At 47.5% G+C, this 13,099-nt stretch overlaps 1 pseudogene; it reads right to left on the minus strand.

Annotated features, from left to right (window-relative positions):
- Positions 1–12,695: 12,695 nt before the first annotated feature.
- LOC143005887 (5S ribosomal RNA) lies at positions 12,696–12,814 on the minus strand (annotated as a pseudogene).
- Positions 12,815–13,099: the final 285 nt, after the last annotated feature.

The following is a 13,099-nucleotide window of genomic DNA, read 5'->3' on the forward strand; positions in this document are numbered from 1 at the left end:
GGACTTCCAGTCCACTGAGAGCTGCTGTCTGACCTCGCAGCCGCCCTTGACAGAAATGGATCAGTAAAGCATTGGCACGGCGCAGTTGTGATACTGTATACTGCATCAGGTCATTCTCGTCTTGCAGATGGTTCGCTTGTTCTTGTAATACATGGCTCTGCCTCTCTATCTGCCTTAGACGCAGATTGTCAGCTTCTAGTTGTCTAACCCGCTGACTTTTCCAACGAGCGTATAGAGCCCTTCTGGTGGCGCACAATAATCTTCGTGCTCTGTCAGACAGGCCTGCTTGCAGCTGGGTGAACACATCTTTACTCATACTCAAAATGTCCTCCCGGAGGTCACCTGGAGTGGTAAGCAGGCTGAGCGGGCGTGACACAAACCTAGTTATGTGTCTGAGATCGTCAATCGTGAAATCCGGTAGTTGAGGCGTGAAGTTGGGAAGTTGAGGGGTGGCGTCGGGAGGTGGAGGTGCGGCAGGATGTTGTCGGACCTCAGGCGTTACCCTTGCGGTGCGTAGATTCTGAGTGGGTATCAGCGGGATGCCTCTGCTCGATTGTCCTGGACTTGGTGAGAGGCCTTGATCGTCTGGGTCCTCAGGGCTCTCTGGGCTGAAGCGTTGTTCCGGTTCCATGATGGGCGATGACCATGGATTCGGAGGAGGTCCCATCGATGGTGTCACTGGCGGGGGCATCAGGTACTGGACTCTCCTGGGGTTCTCCAGCACCTGGATGGGAAAATCATGCTGCTCCTCCTGCCACGGACTCACTCCGTCTTTGCCTGGTTGCCTAAGTGAACTATATCTATCTATCTCTGGGTGTGGTGTTCCTGTATATATTGGTGTGTTGTTTGGTCCATTTGGCCTGTGGCTCTGCCCTGGGTCCATATCTGGAGGTGCCTGCTGGCTGGCATAGAATGCCTCCGCCATTTTTGGGGCACCGTCTGTGATGAAAATATTTACAATTACTATGTACAGTTTATATAATTATACACTGCTATATTTCTAAAACTACTTTTATCTACTTTTCTACATACCGTTTGGGAGAGTGGATGGTGATTCACTGTAAGCGTAGCATTTTTCATCGGGCACACCCCCTGCCATCAGTTCAGTGGGCTCATACCCTGTCATGTGTATGTGTTCTACCTGATCGGCGTCTACCTGTATCTGGATTACTGGAAATTGTCCCGTTACTCCTTTAATCATGCGGAGGATTAGGACGCGCAGCAATGGTATAACACACCCAATTATAACTAGTACTATCAGCACTATTCCTCCTAATGCTATTCCAATTGTCTTTAGCCATTTCAGCCATCCCAATTTTCCCAGCCAATCCCAGAAACCTTTCAACTGTGTATTCCAATTAGAATTTTTAACGTGTTCATGTCGCATGCGTTTCATTTCTGACAGGACCCGCGTCAAATTGCCTTTTGGTCCTGTATGTAACGGGATCAGGGTACAACATTCTTCTCCGATAATATCACAAACGCCTTGGTCTGCAGCCATTCTTGCTTCCAGGATAAATCTGTTCTGTAGGGTCATAATGGATGTAGCATGCAGTTGTTCTCTTATCAGACCTATCCCTACTATAGTGAAGTTGATAAATCTCTGTTGATTATACCATAGGTAATTCACCCATCGGCTATTCCGTGCTATGTACTGGGCATTGTTGATGGGTCCTACAAATGGAACTGATCCTACTGCTCGTCCACTTTTTACCCATTCTGTTCCTATAGCAGTGTGTTCTTCAGGGATCCCGTATGGGACTTGGTCCCAACTAATGTACACTTCATCTGTATTTTTCCAATCCCAGCCATGCTCCTGACTGTCGTCCATATAGGTTTTGCCATTGGAGTTCTCGGTATCTCTCCTATTTCTGGGGTGGTCCAGAGTGTCTTGTTGCGTTATTAGAGATAGCTGACCTGTTAACATTAATGGTGCACACATACCTGTCCAATTGGGTGGTAATTTAGACAATAGTGTAGTATTGTGCTCACATATCCAGAAGATATCTCCTAGTGGCTCTGTACCCTGTCCAAAATCTGCCAGGCGGTATTGAGCCATGTAGGAGGAGTTCTGTTCGTAAGTTACACGACCTCCATTGGGTATCACCTGCTTGCATTGAATGCGGGCTTTTGGCCTGGTGGTACATGACTTGGTGGTAGTTGTGGTGTTCCCTGTCTCTATTATTGGATACCATGTTTCCATGCCGCATTGTATCAGTCCTGCTGCATCTGTCATTGCCCCTGTTTTTGCATTAGCGACGTTTTCTAGTTCTCTCCCTCTTACTATGCAGAAAGGAAAAATCAATCCATCTGGTTTGTGAACTACTGGGGGAATTACCGTGGTAACATCATATCCTGTATATTGGAGCCGGTGTGGGCAAATTTCATCATCTTTGCTCCATCCCTTTGTTTTCCCTGCCATATGCATTGCACACTGAGCGAAACACCTGCCCTCGTTAAAATATGGGCAGCTTCCTATTGCGCTTCCCGGCAGTATTTTGAACTGTGGAATTCTTTTCGCATTATAGCAGGCAATGCATTCCCGTTTCTCTTTCTTGGCTGCAGCCATTTCCTCCGCTGAGAATCTAAGCCATGTCTGAAACATGTTACTACTCCATTGTGTAGATCGTAGTTTTTCCAGATCCCTCTTGTGTCGTTTGTTTGCTAATTGTATTTTATCTCTTGCTTCCCCTATTGTCATTTCCTGTCCTGTTCCCTGATGTTGGCATGCGATGTTTGTGCATTTTACCTGAATGATCACCATCCCTTCTCCCCGGCATTCTGCGTTGAGCGGATAACCCAGCCATTCCTTCCCTACTGGTTCGGCTGTGGCATAGGCTATTGCCAACACATGTTCATAGATGTCCGCTTTTATATACACTGTTGGTGTGACTACCCCTTTATCCACTATGCCCTTGTTAGTTGCTAACGTAATCATGGCCATGGCACATCCATCTAGTGGGTGCTGAGTGTTTGATTGGTGTGTGTTGGTTAATATAACTTCCCCCCTTGCTAACCCTCCCAAGGTTAGCACTATAAGGGCAAACCAACTAATCTGAATCAGACCAATCGTGGCCCGGCGTTGGCGGGTAGTCTGGAGTCGGTGGGCCCACCTCCCCTGTGGGTGAGGCGGGTGGCGGCGACCCGGCAGACGTCTGAATTCCTGATGGCCCTGCTTGCACATCAGGAGCGTCATCAGTACGTGACACAGCATGGTCCTCAACTGCTCTTTCACCGCTGCCTGTAGGCACTTCCCCTGTTGCAGGATCAGGCGACACCTGTCCATCAGTCGAGCCAGAACTACTAGTAGAACCGCTCGAACTACTTTGTTGACGGTGAGCCCGTAGTCTGGCCGACCGTCGCTGTGCGTGAGAGGAGCTTGAGTCACTTGAGCTACTATGGGCAGGGCTAGTGTTAGCGGGCGTGGTCTGGGGGCCGCGTTGCGCGTCCCCTTCAGCATGCTGCCGTGAGTCAGTGGTGCCTAGTTGGTCAGGAAAGTGACCAGGCGGGTCAGGCGGTCGATGGCGGGTGCAGTGGTTGCGATGGAACCAAAATGGCTTACCTTCAACTTTCAAAGCAGTGGGCGTAGTGAGCACCACTTTAAAAGGCCCGTCTCTACGAGGCTCGTTCCACTGACGTCTAAAAACCCGTATATACACTTGGTCTCCCACCTGGATGTCACGGACATCTACTGGGATGTGTGTGTCGTCTTTGCTGTTGGCCTCTTTCACCTGTTGAAACACAAGCCTGTGAATTTGAGACAAAGCTCTTAGATAATCGCCCAGCTCTCGTTCCAGCTGCTGCAATGGAGGCCCCTCCGTCGGCCCTCTGTGTTGTGGAAGGGGCATCGGGCGACCTGTAAGCATTTCATGGGGAGTTAGATGTGTTAGTCGGTTAGTTTGGGAGCGCATGGCCATTAAAGCAATTGGTAAAGCATCCACCCACGTGAGCTTATGGTTGCTATCGGCAGCAATCTTAGCGATTTTAGTTTTCAAAACCCCATTTGCTCGTTCCACCGAGCCTTGTGATGGCGGATGGTAGACACAGCCAAATTTCTGTTTGATGCCCAATCTACTGAACATCTCTTTGATTACCCGTGAGATAAAATGTGGTCCACTATCTGATGAGATAGTGTCTGGTATTCCAAACCTGGGGAAAACCTCCATACACAAAAACTTAGCTACTACTCTATGGTCATTTCTAGCTGTCGCACAAGCTTCAACCCACCTACTAAACCGACACACAACCACCAATAGGTATCTTTTTCCCTGTACCCTGTCAATCATGTCCACAAAATCCATCATCAGGTGCTTAAACGGACCTTCAGGCACTGGAATATGTGCCAATGGATGAGTAAACATTTTTCTAACATTATACTTTGGACAATGTTGGCATATGGATAGTTCTTTGTCAACCATCGCAGCCATGTATGGTGACCACCATACAGCCTGCAACTTTCTCAACACTTGAACTCTGGAACAGTGGTCAGGTTCATGTACTGTCTTGATTGCAAGTACCAATAACGATAAAGGCAACACAAAATGCCCATGGCTACTCCTCCATAACCCATTGTGTGGAGTGGCCGTTCGTATGGCCCCCCTTTGGAGCCATAACCTTTGTTCTGCTTCAGAAACCCTGTTCTGCGCCTGTATCAATGAAGCCATGTTGGTTATGGGGGCACAATCCTGTTCAAACAGTATGGGCCCCTGAGTGGCCTGTCCCGTTGCCGCTTTTGCTGCAGCATCTGCATGATTATTACCTCTAGCCACTGATGAATCATTCAGCTGATGTGCTGCACATTTGACTATAGCCAATTGGGTGGGAAGCTGCATGGCCTGTATTAATTCTATCACTGCTTGCCCATGCGCCACCGGCGTGCCATCTGCACGAATAAATCCTCGTTGTTTCCAAATGCTGGCATTAATATGGCATACGCCATACCCATAGGCACTGTCTGTATAAATGGTGGCACGTTTGCCCGAAGCCAGTTTGCATGCTGCTGTTAAAGCTTTAATTTCTGCCAATTGTGCAGAACACGGTTGGTCGAGGCTCACTGATTGTATTTGGGTAAATGTGTCGTCAATATTGAGCTGAACTATGCCATAGCCAGCTTTTGTTCCTGTGTCTCCTCGTACACAAGATCCATCTACAAACAAAACTATGTCCGACGGAATCGGCTGGTTGTACAGGTTGTCGCGTACTTGCATAAAACTATCTGTTTCTTTAAGGCAGTCATGAGGCTCCCCTTCAGTAGGCAAAACCATTCGTGTTGCTGGATTTATCGTGGTGCATCGCTGTATTGTTAGCTCTGACCCTGACAACAGGACCTCATAGCCTGTTCGCCTGGCCTGGGTTATTACAAAACGTGGGCCGGTAAGCATTGCATGCAGTTGGTGAGACGTATATAGTATTACAGGGTGTCCCATGGTTAACACTGACGCCTTTTTGTAGGCAAATGCAGCCGCCGCTAATCCCTGGTAGCAGGGTGGCAGCCCTTCCTCTACCCTATCTAATTTGGTGCTATAGTACGCTATTGGTTGCTTACCGGTAGGAGACACCTGCATCAATACCGCACATGCATGTCCCTGTCTTTCAGCTACGTACAGGTGAAATGGCTTGCGATAGTCGAGATTGGCTAAAACTGGGGCAGTCTGCATATCTTTCTTAAGGAGCTGAAACGCTCCTTCTGCTTCCTCAGTCCATTGGAGTTGCGCTGACTGTGGGGTTTGTCCAGCTGCTCGTATCAAAGCTCTTAATGGAGCTGTTTTAATGGCATAGTCACATATCCATGGTCTGCTATATCCTGTCATTCCCAGGAAAGATAACATCTGGCCTACTGTTTGAGGCTTAGGGGCTTGACTTATGGCCATCAGCTGGGAGGGGGCAATATGCCTTCCTTCCTCACTCAACTGTCTGCCCAAATATTCTACAGATGTTTGACAAAACTGTAGTTTACTTTTGCTCACTTTGTGTCCTCCTTCAGCTAAAACTGTTAGGACTGTGAGTGAATCTTTTTCACACTGTTCTTTGCTGCTAGAGCATATCAAAATGTCATCCACATACATTAAGGTGGTAGACTGTATGTCCAGATGGCTGAGATCATTCGCTAAAACTCGGTTAAATATTGACGGGGAGTGAACAAAACCCTGAGGGAGACGTGTATAAGTATACTGTTCCCCCTCATAGGTAAACGCAAATAGGAACTGCGACTGCGGATGAACTGGAACACTGAAGAAGGCAGAGCACAAATCAATCACTGTGTACCACTTTGTTCCTGGAGGTATGTTAGACAGCAAAGTATGTGGGTCTGGGACAACAGGTATTTCTTCTGCAACAACAGCATTAACTGCCCTTAAATCATGCACCAATCTATAGTCATTTCCATTTGGCTTTCGTATTGGAAAAATAGGTGTGTTGCATGCACTATTAGTTTTCACTAAAACTCCTGCTTCTACCAGTCCTGAGATGATGGGCCTTATTCCTGCAACAGCTTCTTGTTTTAAAGGATACTGTTTCTGCCTCGGTAACCTAACTTCTGGTTTTATGTGAACATATAGGGGCTCCGCTGATTTTACGAGACCTACATCTGTCTTGTGTGCTGACCATACTTGTGGCGGAACTTGCTCCAACAAAGCTTCATGCTCTTTTGCAACCATCATTTGTTTCCTATCATGTCTGGGTAACTGCACCTCTTCTGCTATGGCCTCGTCTGCTGTTGTTATGCTGATCTTGAGGAACTGCCCGTCAGAGGAAATGCAAATGGCTTTACAGTCTGTAGGTGTCCATTCCTGTACTAGTTGTGCCTTCTTCATCATTGGTCCTAAATCATGTGACTCAAAGTTTTCTGCTATCAGCAAGGTGATGTGTGGCAATGATCCCGGTACTTGGAACCATTCTTTTACCTCCTCCGTACCTATCACCTCAGCAGCTGCTCCTTGGGGTCCCACAATGATGGCATCATACTGGAGGACTGTCGTATGGTTATTCATTGCTTCAACCCAGCACGTCTCATAGTCATCGTGGTCTTGATCTCCGTCATATAGCATCGTACAATGTAGCGGAAGACTTGGCTCCCGTGCCTTCTCAAACTGATGGATTATCAGCGGCTTCCATGTTTCCCATGCATGTATCAGAAATGCATCTGGTGAGGTTAGCCTGATCCAAAACACTCGTGCATCTCTCCTTTGGCCTGTATTTTGTGAAAAGTCTGTCGTTGCCACTTGGGACATCATGGGGCTTGTGTGAGGGCTGACCTTATTTGGGACATCAAAGTATATGCCATTAGGTGAACACATTATTGTGGCATTTAACTGGCACAGTATATCACGCCCTAGTAAATTGATTGGTGTGTCTGCTGAATATAACATAGGTGCACATACTACTTTGTCTCCTATTTTCATTGGAACCGGTTCAGTCAGGGGTATTATTTGTGTTTTCCCAGAGAAACCAACTGTTCGTATTTTCGATGCCGAAAGGGGAAGTCCGGCTCCATCTCTGCCTATGCATGAGTATGTGGCACCTGTATCTACCATAAATTTATGCTGCCGATTTTGTATTATAACGTCTATGGTAGGTTCACTTTGTGGCTGTTGCGTGAGTACAGGCGTTATCACTTCCCCTTCTTGTTTCTCTGGGCTCCCCTATTGCCACTGGGCTGCAGGTCCCATCCACAGGCCCTGATTTGATGCTCCAGGCCATGGGTTGGTAGGACAGTCTCTCTGTACGTGTCCCGTCTCTCCACATCCCCAGCACTGCAGCTGTTGTCGACCTACCGGTGTTGGTGGACCATTTTGGGAGTATTGTGTCTGCTGTTGGTCGTGCAACGTCTGGTCAGGTCCTCGTTGATATCGTGTTGGTGGAGGTCCTCTCCATCTTCCACGCTGGGGTGGTCCTATATTCTGCATTGGCCTCCCTCTTCCGGGCGGCGGATAGTTGCCTTGTCCCCCCGAATTGAGGTGCACATGAATTGGAGGGGCCTGCTGCATGGGTGCGTGGACAGGCTGTTGTCCTGTAGGATAACCTGCTGGGTTAGTGGGGATCATTTGCTGTCCTTGGGCAGGGGCCACTGTTGCGGTATACACTGGAGCTTGTGTCACCTGTACTTCCGTTTGTTTTTCCGTGGTCCCCTCAGGCTTGAATTCAGGAGCAGCCACCGTCACTGGCGCCTGGTTTTTCGCCTTTTCACGGTCCTTCTTTTGTTTTGTCAGTTCTCCTATCTGTAGCTGGGTTAGCTTACCAGCCAGCATTCTGTTCTGCTCCTCAGTAGCCCGTTTCTCATTTCTGTAGACATCCACGTAGTGTACGAGGTGTTCAGTGAACACAGGCCAGTCCAACTTCATCAGCCCAACAACTCCATTCAGCTTATGTTGTATCTCCTTTGGCATGGCATTCTTTACATACAACTTAAACAGAGCCTTTGATGATTCATTCACATTCCATTCACTGCCTGTCTCTGTCTTCCATTTCCGTTGGAACTGATGCAGGAACTGCAGAGGGCTGTCTTCATCCTTCAAGCTTTCCCTTTCTAATTTTGAAGGATCCATTTTAGAGGGATATTTGTCTCTCAAGGTTTTCCATACCTGTCCCCGAACAGCATTAAAAGGGGTGTGGTCATAATTGTGGCTCTTTGTCAGTCCTACCACCCCTGCTTCTTCAAAGATCTCTCCAGACACATGTTGACCCGTGATCTTCATCAGTAGTGCTTTGATGTCTCCAGCAGCCAGTTTTATCCCGCCCGTGTTGTCTTCAAATGCTGCTATCCATCTATCAGCTCCTTCTGTTAGTGCGGGAAGACGGTTTATTAATCCTGTGATGTCCATAAATCCCCATGGCACATACCTCTCTGTGTTACCTGGTCCTTTTACCAGCAGTGGACCCATGGCATGTCCGTGGCTCCCGTCATCATCTCTTGTTCCATCCTTTGATTGGCATTCTGCTGCAGGTGCTTTCCTGTCTGCCCTACTTTGTAGACCGAGTGTTGTTCTTGTGGGCCTTTTGTATGCATAGGGTTTTTTCCTTGTGGTCTGATTGTGCGCATAGGGTATTTTTCCGCTCCTCAGGTCCATTTCCCCTTTTCCAGTTGCTTCTGATAACTCTATATCCACTGTAAGCTGTTGTTCAGTTATTTCGCATCCCTCTCTGTCATCATAATCATCAAAACCGCCTATACGACGTGCTTCGTTGAGCTCACGTTCCTTGTCGAGCTCTTCCTGCAGCAATGATTCGTTTAACTCACGTGTTCTGTTGATTTCATTCACTACTTCTCTCTCCACCTCGTCCAGCATTCTCCGTAATCTTTCCGTCTCTTTTGCCGTATCCCCTGCACATTTCATGTCTGGTGACCCCCAGGCTCTGTAGGGTGACTGTTCCCATTGTGCCTGGCGCTTGTCTTGTTCTACCTCCACTAGTCCTGTCCTGCGTCTTTCCGCCTCCTTCGTCAGGCTTGTAGCCTCTCTGACCTTCTGCTGTTCCATACGGCTCCATTCTATTAACAGGTCCCGATTGCATCTGTCTAAATATTCTTGTGGCCTGTCTCCTGTTTCCGGGAGTTGCCTATAGGCTAACTCTTCTGGCAGACTACTCCTTCTAGTGGTCCTATGGTGTATCCCTTGGGGTGTTAGGTATGTTCCTGCCTCTCTATCCCTAGCTCTTCTTGAGGGTGCTCCTCCTCTTGAGCTATCTCTTCCGATTGGCAGCTGTATCTCAGATGTAGCATGACACATGCCACGCGGTATTGGCTCTGGATCTGGTTCTTTACTGGAGTGTATGCCTGCCTTCAGGCTGCTTGCTCCCAACACCTCACTGGACCCGGAATCACTAGAGTCTGAGTTCAGTGACCTGTTGTCTTGCTCTTCTGTTTCTTCATCATACCTTAGTTCCCTTTTTTACCTGGGGACCTTTCTTTTTCCACCTGAATGTTTTCCTGATTTCATTGTTACCACTAATGTCCCGTTACTTTACCATCTACTCCGCCAGTCCTTAGTGGGTACTGTCCTGCATGTTCTTTTCCATACGGGGGAGGAGGGGCTGATGCTTCCTGCATTAACATCTGTCTATGTGTACCCTCCATTTTAAAGTACTGCAGAATATCCTTCTGTTCTTTGTCTTCAGTCTCTCCTTCTGATGTTTTTGGTCGTTTCTTTTATCTTTACGCCTTAGCTCCTCTTCCACATTGTCACAATTTTTTAGATCAAAGGTTCCCTGTACGGGCCACTTATTATGGCCTGCTGTGATCCTGTTCCATCTGCTCATACACTTTTGAATTTTCCTTTTCTGTGTAGGATGACGCAGCATGATAAGCTCAGCGGGTGTCAATTCGTCAGATTGTTTACTCAGCTTGACCCCCATGACCTTGCACTTTGGTCTGTTTACTTTGTCTTAAACGCACTCCCTTCTGGTGCCACCTATCCTCCAGCTTCAGCCAACTCCGACTTCACTTTGCTCACTGATTCACCTCTGGGTATTTGTATGTATCCCTACACCACCTTCTATGATGATCTGCCCACTCTACTCTCTCTACTCTGAGTCCGGGGTATTTTGGTCGGTTATCATACAAAATGTCCTGTCCCAATATTATCTTTTGCCATTCAACAAATCCCCTATACTCTGGAAATGGGGAATCTTCTCTGTGTGTTGCGTCCACTGATATACAATCAATCCCACTTACACATGTTACAGCTCCCACGTTTTCTGTGTGTGACTCACTGTTTAGCAGTTGGGTAGGATCTACTCCTTCTTCCCACCACTCTCCGTCTCTCCACCTCTCTCTGTGGTGCTCGTTGCTGCCTACACACACAACTTCAGTGTCCCACAGAGCACTCAAATACTGTAAAGCGGGGTGAGGGGGTGTCTTTGTAAGACGATTACTCTTCCTCAGGTGTTGACATAAATCTTCATATGTTAAAACAAATGCCCACCACGGAGACAGGCTCGCAGCCCTTATTTTAAACCTATACGCGGAGTAACTTTTGCTAAATGGATCAATTTCTAGATTATTACTCATACACTCTTCCAAATATTAAACTACTTGCACACCGTATGCAAGATTGCTATCTAAGCTGACCTTCTAAGATCAGAACACAGCGACATTATTCACAATTCCAAGCATGGCAACTTATTCAAACTTCATTTCCACTTCTATTTACATTAAAAATAACATTTCATGCATAAATGTAGCGTATACTATTTATAGTCCTAATCACTTTTTCTTTCACCACTACTCCTTCCTTTATCCTCTATTTACACATATATACACAAGGCCTTTTAAAACAAAATGCTCTGGCTTCCTGCCAGTTACTACCCCTGGCTCTCTGCCAGTTATTTCCCTGGGCTCTCTGCCCGGTACTTCTTCTGGCTTCCTGCCAGTTACTTCCCTGGGCTCCCTGCCCGGTACTCTTCTACATCTGAGTCGCCCCAGAGAGGGCACGGCGACTTTTCTTCAGATTTCTTTTTTCCCTGCTTGTGTCGCCCCAGAGAGGGCACGGCGACAGACGTCTCAAGCGGTACTTTTACTCTTATCTCATACCATCCCTGTGGTATAGATTTTTGCCTTAAATAACTTCACAACAATAAATGCTCTCCTACTTAAATTCCATTCACACTCATATTCATGCTCCTTCTTACTGATTCCTTTGAGAGTTTCTCTGCATATTTCACGAACGCATAGATCATACCAGCCCCACAGAACAATGACAAACAAAGCCACATACAGATCAAACAATTAAATATCACTCTTTGACATTTGTCCATCATCCCATCATGCCACAACATTCATTCTTAGTCTTGGATCTGACGACAGTTGTCAACTCTTATTTGTTAGTCAATACTTATCCTATTAACTCTAAATCTAGGTCTTTTTGGGAGAGGTGACAATACCTTGTGACCGTGGGATCAGACAAAGGCCAGGGACGCCACCCAATAAATTTGGAAAAAGAAAAAAGGAATTGTTTCTCACCTTTCTGGTGGATTTTGGGCCCTTGGGTTGGTCCCACCTCCTCTGACGACCCCACTGGTCCCTCGGCCACACCGTCCCTCCTGGCTGTTAGCTCGCCAAATGACGTGGCAATAGTACGTCAATAGTTCACTTCTAATCAGTCTTCAAGGTTCTGGCTAGTAAAAAACTTGTCTTCAGCTATAGTCTAAAAGCAGTTGAGGAAACCAGTCTTCAGATCCAAGTAAAATGTTTATTTGCAGCAAGGTACAAATGAAACAAGTGAGAGGAAAACCCCGGGGTTGCTCTGGCTTGTGTCTCTTTGTCTTCTCCTTATATACTATTCTGGACCTGGGTTTTCCACGCCCCAGGCCCTTCCCCTTTATCCTAAATTTATAGGTACTTGCCACTATTATGATTACTCGTTTGATCTTAATCGTGTAAAGCAGTCTTGCAAACCCTAAAAACAGTAATGGCATCGCCTTCCTTCCCCTTGGCCCTGATTCGCCTTTCTTGGGACTCTTCCTATTGGTTGGTCTGGGGCTGAGTTTGCTAGTAATCTTCCCATCGCAGTGTTACTGTGTGCCTACTGGGGTGTGACAGCACAACCTCGAGCTATCCGTCAGCACCCATTCATTCTCACACAACAGGTGCAGCAGGCGTCTACATGACATCAGGCCGGGTGTTCTCAACACATGTAGTTACAACTTCACCCTCTCAGTGCTACCCCACCAGGTGCATGCACTGTGCTCAGAGCAATTATTCTCAACAACGGCACCGGGTATTCCCGGGCGGTCTCCCATCCAAGTACTAACCTGGCCCGACGCTGCTTAGCTTCCGAGATCAGACGAGATCGGGCGTGTTCAGAGTGGTATGGCTGTAAACGAGGAGAGCAGCCACACAGAGCACCACGTTGTCCTTTCCGGCGACGTGTCGGATGTCCGTGGTGTATTCCGATATGAAGGAGAGCTGACGCTGCTGGCGGGCCGACCAAGGCTCGGCCACCTTGGACATGCAGAACGTGAGCGGCTTATGGTCCACGAATGCCGTAAACTCTCGACCTTCAAGTAGGAACCTGAAATGGCGGACTGCCAACCAGAGGCCGAGGAGCTCTCTGTCAAACGCACTGTACTTGCGCTCCCTGGGGGTCAACTGGCGGCTGAAAAAGAC

This window comes from Genypterus blacodes, unplaced genomic scaffold (genome assembly GCF_046128005.1).
Source record: "Genypterus blacodes isolate CSIRO-AG114 ecotype Tasmania unplaced genomic scaffold, CSIRO-AGI_Gbla_v1 ptg000072l_1, whole genome shotgun sequence".
NCBI classification, from domain to species: Eukaryota; Metazoa; Chordata; class Actinopteri; order Ophidiiformes; family Ophidiidae; genus Genypterus; species Genypterus blacodes.